Source organism: Sorex araneus, chromosome X (assembly GCF_027595985.1).
Source record: "Sorex araneus isolate mSorAra2 chromosome X, mSorAra2.pri, whole genome shotgun sequence".
In the NCBI taxonomy this organism is placed as follows: Eukaryota; Metazoa; Chordata; class Mammalia; order Eulipotyphla; family Soricidae; genus Sorex; species Sorex araneus.
In genome coordinates this window covers 241739021-241765225 of record NC_073313.1, presented here as the reverse complement: position 1 = coordinate 241765225, position 26205 = coordinate 241739021, and positions in this window count along the sequence as shown.

Below are 26205 nucleotides of genomic sequence, written 5' to 3'. Positions count from 1 at the left end.
AGGTATAAAAAGGGAGCAGCAAAAATCCTTATGATGAAACTGTATTAGAAATACAGTACACAATGATTGTGGTAAACTCAGCGCAGTGTCTGGCTTTGTTATTTGGGCAGATAATATGTATTAAGTAATACAATTATGGATCTGTGTTGAAGATAAATTCACATTTGGTGGTGTTCAGGTATTAACTCTGGTTGGTTTCTGAAGTGCTGGAGATCAAACTGGGGTCAGTCTCCTGCAAGATCAGCACTTTACCTGCTATACTGTTTCTATGGCTGAACATCATGTATTCTTAACTTGTTTTGTCTGCTCACCTATGAATGAACACACTGAATATTTTTATAATTATCACTTTTGGTATCTGTGTGGGGAGCTCACTCCAGTCTCTTGGAATCGTATTCTTTTAAAGGAACAATATTCCACCTTCTGACACCTCACACAAAAGCTGCTTTTTAAATTGTTTTAATTAAAGAATTCTCTACTTCTAAGTTCAGAGTACCAAGTGAAACTCTGACCACCAAGAAATCATAGAAACTGAAAGAGACGAGAATCAAATTTTTAATAACAGAGTCAAGAATGGAGACATACAACCAAATTTTGTGCCACAAAATACATATTTTGTTTAGAGATTGCTACTGTGGGAACCTTAACTATTTACTATTAGTATGCTATTTCCCTTGTCCATCTCAATTACTGGTACATCTTTTCTTAGTTTGCTTGTTAATCAAAGTTATGAATAGCCAAATTCTACCTCCTTAACACATGTGATTTGGGGTTGGGAAGAGAACATAGGTATAGATTCTTTTAGTTCCAATCACTAATAACCAGCAACATTTAGTTAATATAGAGTTATTATTATTTAAACTGTGATGTAAGCACATGAAAAAAATACCAAATGCATGTAGCAATGCATAAATAAGTGACCGAAAATCTCAGTGCTTTCCTCTGAAATCATAGTGACAGATCCTCCTATTGGTGACTTTATTTCTGCTTCCTGTTGTTACCAATTACAAGTTGACAAATACAGTGCCATCACTTCAATATGGCTGAATTTATAAAATAAACTATGGTTCATAACAAAACAAAACTTGAGTCCCCATCCTTAAAAGTATAATTCACCTTTGAAGAGAAGTGGAGAAAATAAAGCTGCAGGTTTGGAAATGTTTGAGATTTTAAGTGCCCACAGTGTGAAAGCAGGAGAATAAAGTTTTGTGTGTGCCAGACCAAGGTCAGCATCTTCATAACACATCTTAGTTCCTATTTCCTAGGGAGACCTTGTACACAAGAGAGATCAAATTAAAACACAGCTGAGTCTTGAAGAGGAGTTATGAAAAGAGCAATGTTAACAGAAGCTAGAAAGATAGGTGAAAGGCTTGGAACATCTAACAGAGAAATCTTGTAGAAAAGTGTCTGTCTTTACCCCTCCCTTCACATAGACAAAATTTTATTCCCTTTGGAGAGTAGATGGCATTAAAGAATTCATTTGGTTTGAGCTATTAAAGAGGACAGAGGTGATTGAAATAAAGTTTAAATAAATTATCACAAAAGATTCTTTCAACCTCCAGCTCCTCCTCATCTGTTTCAGAGCGTTCTGTTTTTCCTATCCTTTTATTTCCCACCAGTATTTCTCCTTCGCTATGGTTTCCTGAGGACTAGAAGTAATTTTAAAATCAGTGAGTCAGGGGGAAGAAGTGGTTGCCAACCAACAGATTGTACTTCCCTATGAAACTATTCTTGCAAGGAGGATCAGGGCCTTTAGAAAACAATTTGAGGTGAGAAATGATCCATTTAACTTTGGCTTGAATGTTCTCGGTCTTGTTTCTTCTCTGTTTTTTTTTTAAAGATCAGGGGTCAAAATTTTTATTTTAATAATGTATCCCTATGAGTTTACTTGCTCCTTAATTCATTTTCAAATTCTGGGTTTGGGTATTTTAACCCAGCAACTTAAAGAGGTATGTTGCTAGAGACCAAGTCCTAGATTTAAAAATTAGAAAATCAGATGCCTGTTGACACATCTGTTACTGATTGCATAGGACTTTGTGGAAACCTCTTATAAGTTCCACACAGCTGTTTGTTCAGAAAGAAATATTCTTTTGTTAACTTTTTTTACTGAAGGATCAAGTATAGCATCTTTTTGCAAAGCAGGAAATTAAAGAAAACTTTTTTTTCTTTTTGGGTCACATCTGGCAACGGACTGGGGTTATTCCTGACTCTGTACTCAGGAATTACTCCTGGAAGTGCTCGGAGGATCATTTGGGATGCTGGGAATTTAACCCGGGTTGGCCATATGGAAGGCAAATGCTCTACCTGCTGTACTATCACTCCAGCCCCTAAAGAAAACTATTAGTAAGGATGTGAAATTTTTGTTTTAAGAATTCCAAGATTATTGTATTCATGGCACTGTAAACTACTACCTAAAGTCCTTCTTTATTCTCTTTTATTTCCTACTGAGTAACTTTATAAAACCATATCTCACATGACATCCATCTCCCTCTTTATTCAGAGGCAACTTTCAAACTTACTTTCTGTCTCTGAAATCTGTCTATATTTTCATTTAGTTTATTTAGTATATTTTGTTTATTCATTAATTAGTTGCATATTTAGGATTTTTATACCTTTTACTAGCAGAAGTAATGCCACTACAAACATATGTTAGTGTTCATTTATAAGTTATACGAATATATATGCTTTTTATCTTGGGTAATGCCTAATATTCGAATATCTAAATAATGTGGTAAATGTGTTTAACCACTACACTGTTTTTTCTGAAGCACTTTTACCAATTAACTTTAGAAGTGTATAAGATAATAATTTCTCCTCACTCTCCCGATATATTTTATTATCTATCTTTTAAAAAATAAATATTTGGCTGCCAGAGTGATAATATAGCGAGTAGGGTGTCTGCCTTGCACGTGGCCAACCAGGGTTCTATCCCTGGCATCCCATATGCTGCCCCAAGTAACGCAGGAGTAATTCCTGGGTGCAGAGCCAAGAGAAAAACCTGAGCATTGCTGGGTATGACCCAAAAAAGCCAAAAAATAAGGAATTTTTAAAAAATCTAAAAAATATATTTAAAACAAATATTTTAGTGTATTTGTTTATATTTAATATTTAATGTACTTAATATATTAATGTATTTTAATATTTTAATGTATTTAAGGCATTTGCTTCGCATCTTGCCTACCATGATTTGAGTCCCCAAGCCACCTATGGTCCCCTAAGAGAGGCTTAGGGGTCCTCTAAGCGGAAAGTCAGGAATCCTCATCAAGGGCTGGTGTGGCCCCAAACTAAAAGAAACAAAAGTATTTGTTTGTGGCCACAAACAGAAACAAACAAAGCCATGTCACTGAGTGACAGCATTATTTCAGTAGTTTGGGTTTGCAGTTCTCTGGTGGCTGGTAATGTTGAGCATTCTTTTTTAAAATTTTTTATTGAATCACCATTTGAAAGTTACAAAGATTTCAGGCTTAAGTCTCAGTGATACAGTGCTCAAACACCGATCCCTTGTTTTCATGTTCCACCATCAAGAACCCCACTATACCTCCCACCCCACCCCCACCCCCCGCCTGTCTAGCTGATAATTTTCACTTTACTTTCTCTTTACTTTGATTACATTCAATATTTCAGCATAAAACTCACTCTTATTATTTGAAAAAATGCTGAAAAGGCAACACTTGATAATTTGTTTTCTCTTGCTGAGAATGAAGAGATATGAGGTCGCACATCTTTTTATATGCTGATTTACTATTTGCATAAATACTTTAGAAAAGTACCTAAGAAGATACTTTGCCTACTTTAATTCAGTTATTTGCCTTTTTATTGGTGAATTGTGGTATATTATTCTCCTTTTTTTTTTTCCTTTCTGGATTTCCAAATTTTTGTGACTCTTGGCATTATTGACTTTATTTTTTAAAGGCTAAATCTACGTGCTTTAGCAACTCACCTTATCCTGGCGATGCAGTTTCTAGCACAAATTCTTCTCACCCATAACAGTGTCCCAGTGATAAATTTAATTTGGGGCCTCAGTTTAAGCAGAAAAGAAAATGTACTTTTAGAGAGGAAATGAACCCACACATTATCAGTAGAAATGAAAATGCTATGCAGTGCATTATGCTGCCCTTATTTGTAGCAAGGAAATGCAGAAAAAAAAAAGGTAGACAGTTATTTCATAACTTCTAAAGTGCTTCAGTTCTACTCAACTAAAGTGCATTTCATTTCATTTCAACTTGAATGACTCTTCCCCCATATATATTTAGTCTGTAATTCAACTCAATTCCTTTCAGAAACAGACATGATAAATTTCTTAAAAAGATATTGAAAAAAATGTCCAAAGGTTCCTACAGATCTTTGTTAAAGAAAAAGTGTGACTTTTGATTTCCTTTATTCAGTAGACAGTGAGCAGTGACCCTAAGAATGAAACCTAAAGCTTCTGTGATGTGTTAAACCATAAAGGTTCGGCTTCGAGGCTGGCCTCACGTTCCGGGGAAAGGTCAACTCAGAGAAGCGATCACCAACTACATTGTAGTTGAAGGCCATGTGGGGGAAGGGAGTTGCGGGCTGAATGAGGGCTAGAGACTGAGCACAGCGGCCACTCAACACCTTTATTGCAAACCACAACAGCTAATTAGAGAGAGAGAACAGAAGGGAATGCCTTGCCACAGTGGCAGGGTGGGGTGGGGGGGAGATGGGATTGGGGAGGGTGGGAGGGACGCTGGGTTTACTGGTGGTGGAGAATGGGCACTGGTGAAGGGATGGGTTCCCGAACTTTGTATGAGGGAAGTATAAGCACAAAAGTGTATAAATCTGTAACTGTACCCTCACGGTGATTCTCTAATTAAAAATAAATAAATTAAAAAAATAAAAATAAAAATAAAATAAAATTAAAAAAAAAACCATAAAGATTCAATTATCTTCACCAAAATAAAGGAAGCCAAAATACCTTTCTGAGTGTGAAAAGACAAAGAGTAAAATAAGTTTTAGAATTAATAAAAGTAAGATATAGCAAATTCTGTAATTTCTAGAGTCCTGGGCCTGCATTTTTTTCATTTCCTCCCAGAATCTTTTGTTATATGCACTATCACACAATACCCATTCATCCCTTGCTTCATTAGTAAATTCTAAGCAAGAATACAGGTTAGATAACATTTTGCATCAATATTTCACTTCCCTTTTATCATATATTTACCATTATTTCTTTCAGTTCCAAATCCAAATGTCTTCAGTGAACTACTCTTTTTCTTTTTTTCTCTTTTCTCTTTTCTTTTTTCTTTTTTTTTTGGGGGGGGGTCACATCTGGTGATGCACAGGGGTTAATCCTGGCTCATACACTCAGGAATTAATTCTGGCAGTGCTCAGGGGACCATATGGGATACTGAGAATCAAACCCGGGTCAGACACATGCAAGGCAAATGCCCTACCCGCTGTGCTATCACTCCAGCCCCAGTGAACCATTCTTGATAAAAAATTAGTGTGACTTACTCTCTAGTTTCCCTATTCAGAAATATTTGTATTTTTGTATAATGCTTTTAGAAAGAAATAAAAGCTTTCATAACCAAGAAAATGAGGTTCTCAGAGTAGATTGATATCCTAGGAATTTTGACATCTTGAGCATAAACTGAAATGAAGAAATAACTCAAACACTTGGAAATTAAACAGCTCACAATTGAACAACCAGTGGGTAAAAAAGGGAATCAGAGAGGAAATCAAAAGATTCCTGAGTTGATTAGTGTCTGAAAAATTCCTTACTGTCTTCAGAAAAAAAAAAGAAAAGAAAACCCAAAACAGGAAAACTGTGGGTGTTGTTTGCTTAAAATATTATTTTTGAACCTTTGATGTTGAGTCTGTTTGCCCTTACTATTTAAATGTGAATTGTATTATTTTTTAATAAGAATTTTATTTTATTGAATCACCATGTGGAAAATTACAATGCTTTCAGGCTTAAGTCTCAGTTATACAATGCTTAAACAACCATCCCTTCACCAGTGCCCATATCCCACCACCAAAAAAAAAAAACCCACACAGTACACCTCCCATCCCGCGCCCCCCCCCCGCACCCTTCCCTTGTAACTGATAAGTTTCACTTAACTTTCTGTTTACTTTGGTTACATTCAATATTTCAACACAAACCTCACTATTATTGTTAGGAGTACCCCACTAGAGTCGGACCTGTTGTGAAGAGATATGAGGTTTTGGATTTCTGTACTTTAACAACTAAGTCCAGGGAGATTTCTTCCAGATATTGGATCATTGCAAGCTTGTAAACCCCATCTGAGGTCGTCATAATATGGCGGTCACCAGGCCCTTCATCCCCGGAAAGGAAGAGGCGCGAGAGAGAAATACCTTTCCCCTCCTGGGCGGGTATGGGGCCGCGGCTTAGTTCTCAGGCTGGAGACATTCTGCGAGGAGCTGCCCATGCCGAAAGTAGTTTAGCTGGGTCTGGATTCACTCTCGTGCAGCTGCAGAGAGGCCTAAATGTGAATTGTATTAAGTAGAAGGTTGAATACAATTTCTTAATCCATTCTGCCTCTCTGTGTTTCTGAATTGATGCATTTAGGCTAAGGACATTGAGTGAGATTCAAAAGAAAAGTATTCTATATTTTCTTGTTAGCTATATTTTTCATAATCTCATTTTTTTAGCAAAACTTTGTGTTGATCGAATAGGTACTCACTCAATCTATTTTCCTTAATCATTGACATTAATGTTTTAGCTTGTTACAGGTTCAGTATAAAATTTGCTTTCATGGGCAGCTATGCATCTTGAAAAGCATTAACAGGAGCTGGGAGTGCTCTGTGAGTATTTAGAGTCTGGCTAAATACTACACACTGGTTAAATTTCCTGTGAGTATTTAGAGTCAGCCCTTTCTCTGTCTATGAGTTCATTCCATTTATACTTACTAGTGATCAGATTTACTGGGTTTCACAGCTAAAGTTTCTGATACTTTACCTTCCCACCATTAGTGTCTGATCTCTGTGGTTTGGGAATGCTTTTTGGATTGTATTTAGGTTTGTCATTCACTTGTATCACTTGTCTTCCCGTTGATCTTTGGTTTGCTCGAGTGGGCCCCATTAATGTCTCCATTTGTCCCCGTCACGTGCTAGTGTAGCTCAATAATATTTGCTTGCTCCAGGAACAGAAAGAGCCTCAAACCGTTCATTAGGGTTTTAACGAAGAAGTCTGTCCATCTCGTTGGTGGGTGGACATGCAGGCTTTTGACATCCCATGAAATCCAGTCAGTAACAGTTTTAGTCCAGCGGTCATCTCTGAATCACATTATGTGTCCGGCCCATCTGATTTTCGATGTCTTGGCAAACGAGACAGCGTCCCTGATTCTCGATCATCAATGGAACTTCGGATTCCTTCTCTCGCTTGAGTGAGACTTGATACTCCTAGCATAGCTCTTTTGATTCCTTTGTGGGATACCCTAATAGCGTTCTCATCCTGTTTGCATAGGGCCCAGGTCTCTGAGGTGTATGTTAGCACAGGAAGAATGGTGGAATCGAAAAGATGTGCCCGGAGTCAGAGGTCCTTCATCCTCTTAAGCACTTCTTTGACGCTCTTGAAGGCGTTCCACGCTGCTCTCTTCCTCCTGTGCAGTTCTGGTGCCAAGTTTGTTCCTCATGTTGAGTTCTCGACCCATAGCTGCTGCATTCGGAGACGTTCCTTCTATTGAGAGCAAATGGAGTGTCAGGGACTAGTTCATTTTTCATGAGCATTGTCTTGTTGAGGTTCAGCTGCAGTCCAACCTTTCCACACTCACAGTCGAAGTTGGCCAGTAAATGCCAAATGCTAGTTTGTCATTAGTTCTGATATACATACACACACACATATAATATATATGTTATATATATATGTATATAAAATCCCACATGGCAGAGCCTGGCAAGCTACCTGTGGTGTATTTGATATGCCAAAAATAGTAACAATAATGGGACTCATTTCCCAGACCCTGAACGCGACAGGGACGAATGAGATGTTACTGGTGCCTGCTTGAGCAAATCGATGAGCAACGGGATGATAGTGATAGTGATAGTGATGGGAAGCTATCTAAAGAATATAGCAAATTCTAAAGTGAGAATTCAAAAGGAGAATAATACAAAAATATTTTTGACCAATGAAACATCACTGTAGGACTGTATATTACACACAGAGTGATGTCTTTGGAAAAGTCAGTGCTAATATGAATGTTTGAAATAGTTTTTAACTAAAAATTGATTCATTTTATTATGCAAATTAAAGTATTTCAGGTATCAAGCTTTGTTACTGTGCTAATACTATAGAGCAAAGACTGTATTTTTTGTCTGGTTTTAATAAGTGAAAACATACCACAAAACAATTATGATCAAGATGACCTCGGGCTGGAGTGATAGCACAGCGGGTAGGGCCTTGCACGTGGCCGACCCGGGTTTGATTCCCAGCAACCCATATGGTCCTCTGAGTACCGCCAGGAGTAATTCCTGAGCGAAAAGCCAGGCTGTGCATCACCAGGTGTGACCCAAAAAAAGAAAACAAAAAAAAAGATTATCTACTTTACATAGTTTGTCTCAAGGCTTCATGAAAAAAAAAAATGAAGGGTGTCTGCCAAACTGCTGTTTTCAATATACAAATTAAGTAAAGAAAGAGAAAAAGATTGAGTTCCCTCAGATTGTATATTTTATTTATTTTGCTTCTGGGGTCCTACCTGGCAGTGCTCAGGGCTACCTCTGCCTCGGTTCTCAGGGATCACTTTGGTCAGGCTCAGGGGACCATAGCACATGCTGGGGATCAACCCAGGTCTGCTGCACGCAAGGCAAGAAACCTATCCATGGTACTAGTGCTCTGGCCCCTGATTGCAACCTTTTTTGTTGTTTGTTTTGTGCCACATTCATGGTGCTCAGGGCTTACTCCTGTCTCTGTGTTTAAGGATTACTCCTGATAGGGCTCTGGGGATGATTGTATTTCAGTCAAATAATGCTCAAGCACCCATCCCTTCACCAATGCACATTTTCCACCACCATTGTTCCCAGTGTCCCACCCACAACCCTCACCCCACCCCACACCCTGCCTCTGTGGCAGGTACAATTCTGCTTACTCTTTCTCTAATTTGGGGCATTGTGATTTGCAATACAGATACTAAGAGGTCATCGTGTTTGGTCCTTGGTCTACTTTCAGTGCACTTCTCCCGTCCTGGGTGATCCCGCCAATCATCATTTACTTAGTGGTTCCTTCTTTCCAACTGCCTTTTCCCCCAGCACATGAGGCTGCCTTCCAAACCATGCTATAATCCTCGTGGCCGTTATCTCTACTGTCCTTAGGTGGAGTCTCATATTATATAGACATATATTTATACTTTATATAGAATGGGCTGGAGCAATAGCACAGCGGGTAGGGCGTTTGTGTTGCACATGGCCGACCCAGGTTCGATTCCTCCGCTCCTCTCGGAGAGACCGGCAACTTACCGAGAGTATCTTGACTACACAGCAGAGTCTGACAAGCTACCCATGGCATATTCGGTATTCCAAAAACAATAACAGCAAGTCTCACAATGGAGATGTTACTGGTGCCCACTCACGCAAATCGATGAGCAACCGGATGACAGTGATACAGTGATATAGAATGGTAGTGTTTGAATCCCAGTCGGCTGCATGAATTGGTACATTTAGTCACCTAGTCGATCTAGGGCAAGGCAAATACTCTACCTCTCCAGTCTCTGATTGTAGCTTTTAAAAGGGAATACCTACTGCCCATTTCTTGGTTTGAATTCCTGAATCTTCATTTTTGAAAAAAATATTCAAAGGTTTCAGGCTTTTTAAAACCAGGCAAAATATTCTATAAAAAGACAATAGTCATTAAAATGTTGATTACAGATACAAAACTTTAAAAATTCAAGCAAAAATATATTAAAACTAATATTTGTAGGGGCTTAACTCTAACGCATGCTTTCTGATACAAAGAGCAGGAAAAACAAATCTAAATGGCACTAGTACTTAAGGTTCACTCCTGGGGATCATAGATTGAACCTGGAACTTCAGCATGAGAAGAACATACTCCAGCCGTTTGAGCTAGCTCCTAGGCACAGGGGTATCCTTTTATATCAACTGAGGAGCATGCCATGTCATCTCCTGTCCTCTAATGTTCAGAGGACAGCGTGTATGGGCCCTGAAAATAGTTTTGAAAATGCTTGCATACAAAGTTGTTAAGCAAACAAACATTCGAGAGTCTCCTCTTCCTTACACGTGTAATTCTTATCATTTCTGGCTTTCCCTTGGCATTTTTTCTTGCCTCCAGTCTGAACAGAATGTTCTCCAACATTGTGTGTTTGGTCTTGAGCCTGGTCCAGCCACAGACGGAGGCAGACAAGATCTAACAGCAGGACTTCTGAAAATCATTCTGGTGATAATCAAGCCTAAGGATTCCTCTCCAATAGAAAGTGCCAATTCCAGACTCTCAAGATTCCCGAAACTTATCAGATACCTACTTTCGTTAACCCAGTTTCCACAAACTGGGAACTTTCTTTCTGCAAACTTTCTTTCTTAACCAGACTTTTAAAACACTAACCTGAACTTGAGAGCAAAATGTTTTGTGTCAGGGAGACAACAAGTTGTCTATCTTCTCAGGGAGCAAGCACCTAAATAATACTCTTTTTTGTCTCTGACCAACTCTGGTCTTTTGAACATGGTCTTCAAGCGATGAGCATGTGAACTTGGCTTTGGTAACAGTTGTGTATCAACTCTGAACCCTGAAGACAAAAATCCACTCTTGTCTCTGTAGCATTCTTTATTTTCCTTTGCGATTTTGATATATCATTGATTCAGCTAGTATCTAATATAAATTTCTAAGTGACTGTAGCCGGATTATATGTCTCACAGAAGTCCTTGTGTGTGAAAAATACACTACCTGAAAGATCACAGTATTGTCAACATACATTTCTTACAGATCAAATATTTCCATTTCCTTCATTATTTTAATTAATGCATTTGACATTCAGCTCCTCTGCTGGTTAAGGTAAAGTGTTTTATGAAACTAATAAGTATGCATAATTCTTACTAAGAAGATTTTTACCTCTCAAGTGCTGTAAAAAATTTTGCTTTCAGAATCTTATAAAAATTCTAATTTACTTGACTGTGCAAAGTTCCATCAGTCATCAGTCTGACAGCATATATTTCTATGGTTACAAATGTAGCATGGTGGAAATAATTATATGTCACAACAAACATTCTAAAAAGTTTCCATCAACCTCATGCAGTTCTTTTCTTCAGTACTTAAACTGAGTTTTGAAAATCAACACCTGATTAAAATTGAGCATTCCCATGGGATATGTCTTTTCTTTGCCATTTATTAGTATTTTTCTCCTCAAAGAGTAAGTGTACAATATTTAGGTTTTCTCCTGGGTATGTCAATATTTTACTAATTTCCCCAATTTTCTAGGTTTTATTTTTCAGATTCCATAATAAACTGCTCTTCTGCTATTTGACAGAGAGTTACAAACATTTTTACAAAGTATCAAAGTTTCAAGATTTCTTTTTGAAAGAACGCAATCTCTTTTTGAATTACTCTAAAATGAAACTGTGTGCTGAAAGTAGACTAAAGACTGAACAAATACCCTGCCACAGAGGCGGGTTGAGGTGGGAGGGGTATGGGGTTGGGGGGTGGGAGGGATACTGGGTTCATTGGTGGTGGAGAGGGCACTGGTGGAGGGATGGGTTCTCGAACATCGTGTATGATGGTAACACAAGCACGAAAATGTGTAAATCTGTAACTGTACCCTCATGGTGATTCACTAATTAAAAATAAATAAATTTTAAATAAAATAAATAAAACTAAAATGCAAGATTTTACTATCTTTCCATATTTGGAGTAAAGATTTATTCTTTGTACCTGACAAAAGTCTGTGGATGTAGCAAGATCATTGATAAGGCAAGAAGCCTCTAAATTCTCTCTTATTTAATAATTCTTTATATTGGACCATATGAACACACTATATGGTTTCAGGGACTATCAAACTCCATTTTATCTGAAGATTCTTTTGAACAATTGAAAAAGTAGAGTGAAGCTGGAGAGAGACTACAGGAGAAAAGAAATCTGTGTTGCAAGCAATCAACACAGGTTGAATTATATTATGTTCAACCTGGCACAGAATATAATCCCATTCATCAGCAGTATTTGCAACCTAAATCCTTTGCAAAATACCCGACATAAACTTTTATTGTATTGTTTTGTTTTATTTTTGGCCATGCCCAGTGGTTCTCAGGTTTATTCTTGACTCTGTGCTCTTTATTAGTAATGCTTGGCAAATGTGATGCCAGGGATTGAACCCTGACTGACAGCATCCAAGGCAAGTGCCTTACCCATTGTACCAACTCTTTGGCACTAATATAACCTTGCCCCCCACCCAAATTAAAGGATTACATGACATGGATTCAGTCCTTATTTCTCACCAGCAGCACTAAAAAACAGTGGCTTTGAGGTTCCTTAATCATTCATTCTCATTTTAAAACTATACTTAAATATTTTTTCTCTCTTTAGTAGTTTCTCTTATCATTACTACTTAAAAATATGGATATTCTCCTAAGTATCAATATGATTCTGCTCAGTAATGGTTATGATTCTAATATGGTCACAGTAATTAAAAAGTTCCAAAGAGGAATACCTTTAGTCAGTTATTTTACATGCTTTAAAAATAAAATAATACTACAGCAAAGTTAATAGTGTTTAAAAAGTTAAGGGAGAAATTGAAAATGCGTTCTTGTTTTAGGGGTTTTAATTTGTTTTTGTTTTAACTTGGATTTTTGGGTCACACCCAGAGTTGCTCAGGGCTTATTCCTGGCTCTACACTAAGTGATCATTCCTGGTGGAACTCAGGGGACCTTCTGCGATGCCTTGGGTAGAACCCAGGTCAGCTGTGTTCAAGGAAAGTATCCTACCTGCTATACTATGGTTATGGCCCATTGTTTTAGGATTTTACTGTTTCTTTTTCAGTTTCTTGATCTAAAATATTCAATAAGTTATTTAAAAAATTTAAGTAAAAATAAATACATTAAGGAAAAAAGAAATAATCTAATTTATGCAGGGTCAATAATTATTTACATCATATAGTATAGTGTTTGCAATTTTTACACATACATATATACACATATGCTTCCTATAATTTTATACACACTTGTACAAGCACATAATTTTATTGTAAAATCTGATTTTAAGAAGTTATTTTTCACTATGAAGTCCATTTCACCAAACATTTAAAAATAATCCTTGGTTTTAAACTTATGGATGTATACTCATTATTCAAACTATACCTATTGTTGTTGGGCTGGAGCGATAGCCCAGCGGGTAGGGCATTGCACGTGGAAGACCCAGGTTCGATTCCTCCGCCTCTCTCGGGGAGCCTGGCAAGCTACCTAGAGTATCTCATCCTCATGGCAGAGCCTGGCAAGGTACTTGTGGCCTATTCAATATGCCAAAAACAGTAACAACAATTCTCACAATGGAGACGTTATTGGTGCCCGCTCAAGCAAATCAATGAGCAATGGGATGACAGTGACAGTGACCTTATTGCAAGTCATAAGATTAAATTTTTCTGTCATACATAATTCAAAACAGTTGTGATTAAATGGAGAAGGTTTTGAAATTTAAAAATAATATTGTATAACTGTAAAAAGTATGTAGAAAAATTAAAATTGGGGTTATATTTTATCATTAGCTTAACAAAATTTTGAACTGCTTAGCAGAATACTGACAATATTGATTTGTAACTGGATTTGAATATATTTACTTTTTACCTCAGTAATTTTTATTGAGGGACCATGGTTTATATGGTTTATAATAGCATTGATATTGTTAAGTACTTGAAGTGTGGCTAGACCACAAACACCATCAGAATGTCAATATCCCTCCACTATTATCCCAAGATTTCTTCATACACCCCCTCCCCCACTTCTGTGTCTTTAGATCATCATTCTGTTGACAATATATCAGCATTTGCTAACACTGGGGACTGGCTAATCACTTACTTTGCTTCTTTATATTCTGTATATGAGAGAGACCATCTGATATTTGACTTTTACATCTGACCCACTTCACTTACCATGGCATTCTCCAATTCCATCTATATTATAGTAACTTGAATTATTTCATGTATTCTTATACTGAATGGTATTCCATTTCTCTCTCTATATATAAACACAAATATAAATTAAGTCATTATTTCTTTATCCATTCATTTATTGCTGAGTATTTGGTCTGTTTCTATCTATAACTTTTTTATTGTAATTGTGCTGTGATGAGCATAGGTATCTGTATAGTCATTTGAGTATTATTGTTTTGGCTTTCTTGGAAAATTATATGCATACACACATGCATAGAGAGAGATAGCTGTCTGATTTTGCATACATATATAGGTTTTTGTGCATGTATGGATATAATCTTTGAAACATAAAGGAGTTCTATTCTAATTTTTTTGTTGTTGTTGCTTTATGGGTCACACCTGTCATGGCTCAGGGCTTATTCCTGACTCTGTGACTGGTGATCATACCTGGTGGGACTCAAGAGACCATATGTGAAGCTGGAAATTGAACCCAGGTCCATAATGTGCAAATCAAGTACTCTAACTGTTTTCTTATCCTTCTGATCCCTATTCTTAATTTTTTTGAGATCTCCAAACTATTTTCTAAAGATACTGAACCAGAAAACGGACAACAGCCTATCACCAGTAAACAAGAGCTCTCTTTTTTGACACATCCCCACTGGCAATATGTTTTCAGACTTTTAAAAAACATATAGAACATATTTTGTTTGGGTGATATTTCTCATTTTATTTTGATTTACATTTTCCTGATAGAAAATATAATCATAGTATGACTTCTAACATTGTACTCTCAATAGTTAATAGGTCAGCTAGACAGAAATTTAATAAGTAAACAGCAGGCTTAATGGAAAATATAGGAGATGGGTTTAATGAACATTCATGGGGCTCTCATTCTCAGAGTCCACATTCTTTTCTAGTGTCACAGATCATTCTCTAGTGTGGACCATATGCCTGAGACGTACAACAAGTCTCCATAAAATTAAGAAAAGAAACCTTTTAGCAATTTTTCATAATTTGATTTTCTATTGTTTGATGCCTGTATGTTAATAAGTGTATGTAGATCCTTAGTGTATATACATACTTTGGTCATTACCAAACATTCATCTTTGACTTCTATTACCTTTCAAAGTCTTTTGTTATTGTTGTTCAATGAAGCAAAATAAATAGTTTTTGCTGATCAAAATTTACTTAGACATTTAGGGAAGGAAAGAAAGGAATATATGAGTTCAAGAGAGAACACAGGCTTCTGCAGAGGGCAAAAGCAGAGAGTGATGCTTGGTCAGGGGAGAACACCAGCTTAAAAGAGCAAGACTGAAGTCTACTTTTACCTAAGTATCACCTAAGCATTTATTTAAAATTTTATTTTAATGAAACATCATGATATACAATTACAGACTTACAAACTCTTGTTATTACATTTCAGTCACACAATTTTCAAGTACCCATCCCTCTACCAGTGCCCATTCTCTACCACCAATGTTCCCAATATCTCTCCCACCACCCCCATCCCCCCCAACCCCGCCTCTGTGTCAGGCACATTACCTCTTTCTCTCTCTCTCTCTCTCTCTCTCTCTCTCTCTCTCTCTCTCTCTCTCTCTCTCTCTCTCTCTCTCTCTCCTTTTGGGTGTTACAGCTTCCAATACAGGTTTGCAATAAGTGACCATCATGTTTGGTCCATAGTCTACTTTTAGCATGCATCTACCATCCTGAGCGAGCCCTCCAACCATCATTTACTTAGTGGTCCCTTCTCTATCCCAGCTGTCTTTTCCTTTAGCACTTGAGACCAGCTCCCAAGCCATGGAGTGATCCTCCTGACCCTTATCTCTACTGTCCTTAGGTGTTAGTCTCCTATTATGTTACTTTATATTCCACAAATGAGTGCAGTCATCCTATGACTGTACCTCTCTTTCTGACTCATTTCATTTAGCATGATACTCTCCATGTTGATCCACTTATATGAACATTGCATGATTTCATTTTTTCTAACAGTTGCATAGTATTCCAGTGTGCAGATATACCTAAGCTTTTTTTTTTTGGAATAATTTATTTATTTTTAATTAGAGAATCACCGTGAGGGTACAGTTACAGATTTATACACTTTTGTGCTTATACTTCCCTCATACAAAGTTCGGGAACCCATCCCTTCACCAGTGCCCATTCTCCACCACCAGTAAACCCAGCGTCCCTCCCAACCTCCCCAATCCCATCTCCCCCCCAACCCACCCTGCCACTGTGGCAGGGCATTCCCTTCTGTTCTCTCTCTCTAATTAGCTGTTGTGGTTTGTAATAAAGGTGTTGAGTGGCCGCTGTGCTCAGTCTCTAGCCCTCATTCAGCCCGCAACTCCCTTCCCCCACATGGCCTTCGACTACAATGTAGTTGGTGATCGCTTCTCTGAGTTGACCTTTCCCCGGAACGTGAGGCCAGCCTCGAAGCCATGGGGTCAACCTCCTGGTACTTATTTCTACAGTTCTTGGGTATTAGTCTCCCACTCTGATATTCTATATACCATAGATGAGTGCAGTCTTTCTATGTCTGTCTCTCTCTTTCTGACTCATTTCACTCAGCATGAAACTTTTCATGCCCATCCACTTAACTACAAAATTCTTGACTTCCATTTTTCTAACAGCTGCATAGTATTCCATTGTATAGATGTACCAAAGTTTCCTCAACCAGTCATCCGTTTTGGGGTATCCGGGTTTTTTCCAGATTCTGGCTATTGTAAACAGTGCTGCGATGAACATACATGTGCAGATGTTGTTTCGATTGTACTTTTTTGCCTCTCTGGGATATATTCCCAGCAGTGGTATTGCTGGGTCAAATGGGAATTCAATATCTAATTTTTTGAGAATCGTCCAAATTGTTTTCCAGAAGGGCTGAACCAGTCGGCATTCCCACCAGCAGTGTAGAAGGGTCCCTTTCTCCCCACATGCTCTCCAACAGCGGTTGCTTTTGTTCTTTTGGATGTGTGCTAATCTCTGTGGTGTGAGGTGGTATCTCATGGTTGTTTTGATCTGCATCTCTCTGATGATTAGTGATGCAGAGCACTTTTTCATGTGCCTTTTGGCCATTCGTATTTCTTCCTTGGTAAAGTTTCTGTTCATTTCTTCGCCCCATTTTTTGATGGGGTTGGATGTTTTCTTCTTGTAGAGTTCAACCAGTGCTTTATATACCATTGACATCAACCCCTTATCTGATGGGTATTGTGTAAATATCCTTTCCCATTCTGTGGATAGTCTTTGTATTCTGGTCACTGTATCTCTTGCGGTGCAGAAGCTTTTTAGTTTAATGTAGTCCCATTTGTTGATCTCTGTTTTTATTAGATTGCTTAGTTCCGTGTCACCTTTGAAGATACGTTTATCTTCAATATCATGGAGGGTTTTGCCGACCTTGTCTTCCATGTACCTTATGGTTTGTGGTCTAATGTTGAGGTCTTTAATCCATTTTGATCTGACTTTTGTGCATGGTGTCAGGTCAAGGTCTAAACCCATTTTTTTGCATGTGGTTGTCCAGTTGTGCCAGCACCATTTGTTAAAGAGGCTTTCTTTGCTCCACTTCACATCTCTTGCTCCCTTATCAAAGATTAGATGATCATACATTTGGGGTTGTGTGTAGGGATATTCCACCCTGTTCCATTGGTCTACGGCTCTGCCTTTGTTCCAGTACCATGATGTTTTAATTGTTATTGTTTTGTAGTAAAGTTTGAGGTTGGGGAGGGTGATGCCTCCCATCATCTTTTTCCCAAGAATTGTTTTAGCTATCCTTGGACGTTTGTTATTCCATATGAATTTTAGGATTGCTTGATCCATTTCTTTGAAGAATGTCATGGGTATACTTATAGGGATTGCATTGAATCTGTATAATGCTTTAGGGACCTAAGCTTTTTTTAACCAGTCATCTGTTCATGGGCACTTCAGTGTTTTTTTTTTTTTTTGGCTATCCCGAGTTCAACGGCCGACCCAAGTTCGATTCCTCTTCCTGTCTCGGAGAGCCCAGCAAGCTACAGAGAGTATTGAGCCCGTGTGGCAGAGCCTGGCAAGCTACCCTTGTGTATTGGATATGCCAAAAACAGTAACAATAAGCCTCTCAATGAGAGACGTTAGTGGTGCCCGCTCAAACAAATCGATGAGCAACGGGAGTGTAAATAGTGCTGCAACAAACATGCAAGTGCAGATGTCATTTTTACTGTACTTTTTGCACTGCAAATCCCAGAAGTGGTATTGCTGGGTCAAATTGGAGCTCAATATCTAGTTTTTGAGAAAAGTTTATATTGTTTTCCAAAACGGCTGGACCAGTCAGCATTCCCACCAGCAGTGAAGAAGAGTCCCTTTCTCCCAACATCCATGCCAACACAGGTTGCTTTTGTTCTTTTGGAAGTGAGCCAGTCTCTGTAGTGTGAGATGATATTTCATTGTTGTTTTTATCTGCATCTCCCTGATGATTAGTGATGAAGAGCATTTTTTCATGTGTCTTTTGGCCACTCAGATTTATTCTTTGAGAAAGTTTCATTTCATTTCATTGTCCCATTTTCTGATGGGATTGGATGTTTTCTTCTTGTAGAGTTCTACCAGTGCCTTGATATTAACCCCTTATCAGAAGGGTATTGGGTGAATTTCCTTTCCCATTCTGTATGCTGTCTTTGTATTCTGGTCACTGTATCTTTTGAGGTGCAGAAGCTTATTAGTTTAAGATAGTCCCATTTGTTTATCTCTGTTTATACTTTATTGTTCAGTAGCATCTCATCCTTGAAGATACCTTTAACCTCAATGTCTTAGAGGGTTTTGCTGACCTTTTCTTCAATGTACTTTGTGTATTCTGGTCTGATGTTGAGGTCTTTAATCCATTTTGATATGAATTTTGTGCATGGTGTTAGGTAAAGGTTTGAGCCCATTTTTTTGCATGTAGCTGACCAGTTTTGCCAGCACTGTTTGTTAAAGTGGTTGTTCTTGCTCCGCTTCACATCTCTTGCTCCCTTATCAATATTAGATTGAGGGTGTGTGTAAGGATACTCAACCCTATTCTACTGGTCTGTGGATCTGTCTTTGATCCAATACCATGTTGTTTTAATTATTATCACTTTGCAGTACAGTCTGAGTTTGGGGAAGGTGATGTCTCCCATCTTTTTCCCCCCTGGAATTGTTTAGCTATTCATGGTGACTTGTTGGTCCACATGAATTTCAGGAGTGCTTGATCAATTTCTTTGAAGACTGTCATGGGCACCATTATAGGGGTTACATTGAACCTACACAATGCTTTGGGGGAGTATTGCCATTTTGAAACTCTAGTGTGAATATACCACCTGATATTGATGGGCTCATCTGTGAGTGATGATTCCAGCAAAACAGGAGTGCAGGACCAAGAAAAGGGCAGAGAAGGCACACATTAAACAGAAGGCACACAGGGAAAAGGCATATGCAATCCATTAATGTTGTAAAAAATTACAAGGATGTAAGTGTGAGAGAGGGTGATGATGTCTGTGTTGTGTTCTGCTGTTTGAGGGCTCTCGGGGCAGTTCTCTCTCTCTCTCTCTCTCTCTCTCTCTCTCTCTCTCTCGCTCTCTCTCTGTCTCTTTCGCTGCTCGCGTTCGGTGCTCTCTAGCAGCTGTGTATAGACCGGATCGGGATGGCTCCTTCTTGTGCCCTGCTTCTGTGTGTGTCTCTGTGCTCTCTTCTGTCTGTCTCTCTATCTGTGTCTCTGTCTCTGTAGTCTCTCTTCTGGTCTCTTCCGACCTCTGTCTCTGCTTCTGTGTCTTCTCTCTCTGCTTCTATCTCTTCTCCTTGCTTTTGTTTTACCTCTGCCCTTCTGTCTTGCCTCTGCCTTTCTGTTCTGCTGCCTCTCCTTCTGTCTCTGTTCTCTCCCTCTTCCCCCACAGTCTTAGTTTATATAGCAATCACAAAGGGCGGTGACACAAAGGTGGGTTGGCATTAATAAATCAACAAACCACTTCTCCAGGAGATTAACAAAAATCTCATCTAAAGAGATTACCCCAGATTACTAGGAGATCAGCTCAAGGGTGGGGTCCAAACAAGGGTGTGTCAGGGTGTGTGCTTTCTTCCTTACTCAGCTAGCAATCCACTTAAATAGTTGTAGTAAACCTACTTCAAATATATTTTTTAAATTTTTTATTAGAGAATCACTTTGATGTATAGTTACAAACTTATGAACTTTTGTGTTTGCATTTCACTCATACAGTATCACTTACCCATCCCTCCACCAGTGCCCATTCACCTCCACCAATGATCCCAGTATCCCTCTCACCACTCCCACCCCATCCCCCACCACCCCACCCTGCCTCTGCAGCAGGGCATTCCCTTTTGTTCTCTTTCCTTTTGGGTGTTGTAGTTTGCAATAGAGGTATTGAGTTGCCCTCATGTTCAGTCTATAGTCTACTTTTAGTTGGCATCTTCCAACCTGAATGGGTATAGCAATGTCATTCTGTATGAGCACAGTAAGAGATATATCATTTAAGTTTAGTTCTTCCTAAGGACATCTCACTATATATTCAAGACCACAGTCCTCAGACCAGAGTAGTCTTCCAAACCCCAGCAGGGTCCTAGTCTCGTCATTACTTTTGGATTATGACAGCATTTGTCTATAACCATGCTCTCAACTTAATAGTTGAGTATTGTGATGCCAGGGTAGCTCAAAGCTTGCCCTGGGTCCATTCTGTCCCTCGTCGGGACCCTGCTTTTGGGGTGTTAGGAAATAAGGGCAACTGAGTTGAGAAAGCAGATGCCCAGGAGCAAATATTATTGGAGCCAATCAGCTTCCAAGTTACAAAGCATAATATTAACTGTCTTCCTGTGTTTATACAGAAAGGACATTGCTTTAAGGTAAACTTAGTTACCTGCAGCAAGGCTGAAAGGACAAATCCAATGTTATCCTACAAACTTCTTATAAAGATGTAAATTTTAGGTTGAACAGGCCAGGTAAGGAATTGAAGTGGGATGGCAGTCTTGATTCTGTCTGATGAATGACTACTTTTTGCCTAACTGCCTGCATTTCTGAGAAAATGACAAGTTTTACATTCAACATATAGAGCAAGAAACAATGACAGAAAGAGAGAGACAGAGACAGAGAGAAAGAAAGAAAGAAAGAAAGAAAGAAAGAAAGAAAGAAAGAAAGAAAGAAAGAAAGAAAGAAAGAAAGAAAGAAAGAAAGAAAGAAAGAAAGAAAGAAAGAAAGAAAGAAAGAAAGAAAGAGAAGGAAAGAAAGAAAGAGAGAAAGAAAGAAAGAAAGAAAGAAAGAAAGAAAGAAAGAAAGAAAGAAAGAAAGAAAGAAAGAAAGAAAGAAAGAAAGAAAGAAAGAAAAAAAGAAAGAAAAAGAGGGAGAGAGAGACAGTGTGTGTGAGTGTTGAGAGGTATGTGTGTGTGTGTGTGTGTGTGTGTGTGTGTGTGTGTATGCAGTGAGAGGGGGTGGTCTGTGAATAAGTAACTAAACACATCTTCCATAGTGAACAGGCCTTCTTTGATCATCAAACTGTCAGAATGTAAAGAACTGACTCACAAATTATTCTTTAGAGATATATGCTTTTGCAAAGGATTTTTTTTAGGTTAGATTATATTTGTTGAGTGGTAACAAAGGAGCAAATCCTTAGGGTCATCTGGATCTCATTTTCTGTTTTGCTTAAATTACTGAGTCATAATGCCTCCAGGTGGGACATGCATACTCCAGACAGACGTTGACCCCCTTTATGACCCTAATATCACACTGCACCTCAGAAACTTCACACATTCTTATTACCTTCTTGGACATAAAGTTATTTAGGTGTACCACTATTACCTCAATAAGGTCAACATATTATTTCTGAAGAAGTGTTTTTATATAACTCTTATTCTCTCACATTTAGGAAACTGTTGATTCACATGTGTCTAAGCACTCTAATGAATCCTGCAGAAGACACAGTTATGTTTGAGACATTAAGCCTAGTTCTAGAAGTTTAAAGTCTAGCCGGGAAGATAAACACACTAACTTCCTGTATAAATATGCTATATAGAATGTCCATCCCATTAGTCAGAGGAGAATTGAGTAAATAGTAGGGAAAAACAGTGAAGAGTGAAAAGACTTGTGCTTGCAGAATGGAGAGGCATACATATCTGTGGAAATTTAAACCAGTTGGCAAGCTCCCCTTGGCATATTCCTATGCCAAATACAATAACAATAATGGGTCTCATTCCCCTGACCCTGAAGAGCCTCTAATGTGGCATCATTGGGAAGGACAAGTAAAGAAAGGCTGCTAGGGGCTGGAGTGATAGCATAGCGGGTATGGAGTCTGCCTTGCACGCGGCCGACCCGGGTTTGATTCCCAGCATCCCATATGGTCCCCTGAGCACCGCGAGGAGTAATTCCTGAGTGCAGAGCCAGGAGTAACCCCTGTGCATCGCTGGTGTGACTCAAAAACCAAAAAAAAAAAAAAAGAAAGGCTGCTAAAATCTCAGGGCTAGGACGAATGGAGACGTTACTGGGCCTGCTGGAGCGAGTCGATGATCAACCGGATGACAATGATACAGTGATTAAACTTTAGTGTAATTAATAGAACAAAGACATGATGAAAATAAATGAAGAAATACTTCCCCACTGCCTCACTCAGAATAATGTACAGCATACTTGGGAATGAGGAGGAGCGTCAATGTACACTTCCCATATTAGGAAAAAATAAATCTCTAGCCTCAGGAGACATCCCAATTCAGAAAATTGCATGATTCAAGCTTTCAGGAAATAATCGAAACCAAGTACAGTTTTTAAATGAGTTCTATGCAAAGTTATGTGTAATTCTGTTTCAGAATAACATTCTCTGTACAAAGAATACTCTGAGCACAATGAAATGGGATGGAAGACTGGAAATTTAGGAAAGATATAAAGAGAACCAAGATAGAACTTAAGTACCATGAGTCATCATTATGGCCCGGGAATATGGCCCCAGGGACGTTTAGCTCTGGAGAGATTTGGTTTTCTCCAATTAACATATTCTATCTAAAATTATGTTTCTTGAAATTATATCACTGTCACTGTATCACTGTCATGCTGTTGTTCATTGGTTTGCTTGAGTGGGTGCCAGTAACGTCTCCATTTGTTCCTGTTGCATGCTAGTGTAGCCAGATGGTGTATTGGAGGCTCTTTCAGGATCAGGGGAATGAGGACTGTCGTTGTTACTGTTTAGGCTAAAATTAATATACATTTATATATAAGGTAAAATTCACAGTCACAGTCATCCTGTTGCTCATCAATTTGCTCAAGCCGGCACCAGTAACGTTTCATTGTAAGACTTATTGTTACTGTTTTTGGCATATCGAATACACCATGGGTAGTTTGCCAGGCTCTGACATGGGCAAGCTATACTCTCGGCAGCTTGCTGGGCTCTCTGAGAGGGGCAGAGGAATCGAACCTAGGTCGGCTGTGTGCAAGGTGAATGCCCTACTGCTGTGCTATCGCTCCAGCCAAGGTAAAATTAGTATATGTTTTTTAGGTTTCTCTAACTGTTAATCTCTAGTTTATTTCATCAAAACCAAGTGGTTTTGTGTGTGTGTGTGTGTGTGTGTGTGTAGATGTATCAGGTCCCTTTTTAGCAGCTTCCCAAAGAACCATATATAACAATTGAGTGGTTATAGGTGATATCTAGAAATATCTTTAATATTGATTTTCAAATATTTCTTTAGTCTCTTAGTATCTTTTCCCCTGAAGTTTTATTGGGAAAGGTATAAAGTACTAATTATTTTAAGTATTTTTAAGTTTCTATGAACCTATGTTTTTATTTAGAATTGTATAAAAGCAAATTTTATAGGGATACAAATTCAGGTCTATAGCAAACAAGCACAAAGCATCAAAATATACAAATGGGGTCAGTTTTAAGCCTATAGATGCTAACTCTACTGTAGTTAAAAGCCCTCACCTACTGACTTTTACTTTTTAAATACTGTACAGGTCAGTAGTATCAAGTTAAATCGCATTAAAGGATGATTGAGTAAGGGTCATGGTTTTCTAACAAGAAATTTTCTAATATTTGCTTTGCCTCTAGTGAACTGCTTTGTAAGAAACTCATAAAGGTGAAAGGTTAGCAGAAACACTCAATAAAAATGATTGGCAATTAAGAAACTAACGAGCTACTCTTACTTTCCTCATATACCTGTTCCCACAGCTCATGATTTTGTGTGATCTTGGACTGCTGAAGCAGGAGGGATACAGTAGATGCAGAGGACAGAGAATTCCATATGTGAAGTTCTTCTTTTTACAAATACTGTTTCTGGAACACAATAAGCATGCATGAGTGAGCCTAGGAGAACATGTGTCAATCACTCTGTATGTAAGCAGAAGTGACAGATCTAAAACCCACTTCCCATGTCTCAGGATCACTTATTAGTTGACACTGGAGAGTTGATTCTACCTTTTGTTTCCAACCAGGAAAACCTTACTTTAAATGCAATTTCTAAAATACCATTCATTATCTTGAATCTCCTCCCTTTTTTATTGATCAGTTGCTTGGGATAAGAATTTTTATTAATCCATTGACTATAGGAGCAAAATAAGAATCTGGTAACAATATTGGTGGTTGATAGAAAATAAGTAGATACCTTTGCTTTATTTTGTTTTCAGCTTTTTCTAAACTGTTTTGGATGTATCAGAGATAAATATTTCACTGATAATTGAGTGATTATAGGTGAGCTCTAGCAATATTTTTAATACTGACTTCCAAATATTTCTGTGGTTTCTTTGCCAAATAGTCAATATAAGCTGTTTATTTCTCTTCTCTCTCATTCTTTCTTCTTCTTTCTCTCTCTTTTCTGTCTTTCCTTCCTTCCTTCCTTCCTTCCTTCCTTCCTTCCTTCCTTCCTTCCTTCCTTCCTTCCTTCCTTCCTTCTTTCTTTCCTTCCTTCCTTGTTTCCTTACTTCCTTCATTCCCATACTCTCCCCCTTCTTTCTTCTCTTCTTTCTTTTCTTCAGGACTTTAGTTCTGCACTCGGTGGTCACTCCTAATGATGCTCAGGGATTATAGGGATGCTGAGGACTGAACTTGGAATGAATGTGTAGGACACAAGTTCCTTATCTGCTATACTACCTCTTCAGCCCCAACACAGATTTTTACAGAACAAAGATTTTGTTGTTCTTTGTGACTGTTATTTCTAGTTGCTACTGCAGATCTAGTAATTCTGAAGACTTTTGAATTTTTGATAAATTATGTTATGCTCCTTTCTAAAAAGCATTTAAAAGGAGAGCTGTGAATTTATACTATTTAATTGATATCTACTAAGTACTGAGTAAATGTGATGAATTAAAAAGGCTATAATCCAATAAATAAAGATTCAAATAGTTTGGGGAGGCCTTCGCAGTGGTATGGGGGCCACCAGGACTATAGTTGGAAGTGCTCCTGAGGCCACATAATCCCGGGGATTGAATCTGTGCATGTTTGATGTGAGCTCCAATTAGTTCTCTGAGTTATCTTCCAACATAGACTCAAAATGATTTGAACATAGTTTCTTTAATAAAATAATTTTTGTGAAATTTGAATTCCTTCTATCATAGAGACAATCAATGGAAGAAGGAAAAATATCTTCAGAACCAACTACCAATATTATATTCAAAGTGTTAGGAAAAATACCTTCAGATCTGGGGCAGTTTAAAAAAAAAACTTGTTCCAGGAAGAAATACGAATGGCCAAAAGGCACATGAAAAAGTGCTCTGCATCACTAATCATCAGAGAGATGCAGATCAAAACAACTTTGAGATACCACCTTACACCACAGAGACTAGCACACATCCAAAAGAACAAAAGCAACCGCTGTTGGAGAGGATGTGGGGAGAAAGGGACCCTTCTTCACTGCTGGTGGGAATGCCGACTGGTTCAGCCCTTCTGGAAAACAATTTGGACGACTCTCAAAAAATTAGATATTGAATTCCCATTTGACCCAGCAATACCACTGCTGGGAATATATCCCAGAGAGGCAAAAAAGTACAATCGAAACAACATCTGCACATGTATGTTCATCGCAGCACTGTTTACAATAGCCAGAATCTGGAAAAAACCCGAATGCCCCAGAACGGATGACTGGTTGAGGAAACTTTGGTACATCTATACAATGGAATACTATGCAGCTGTTAGAAAAAAGGAGGTCAAGAATTTTGTAGTCAAGTGGATGGGCATGAAAAGTTTCATGC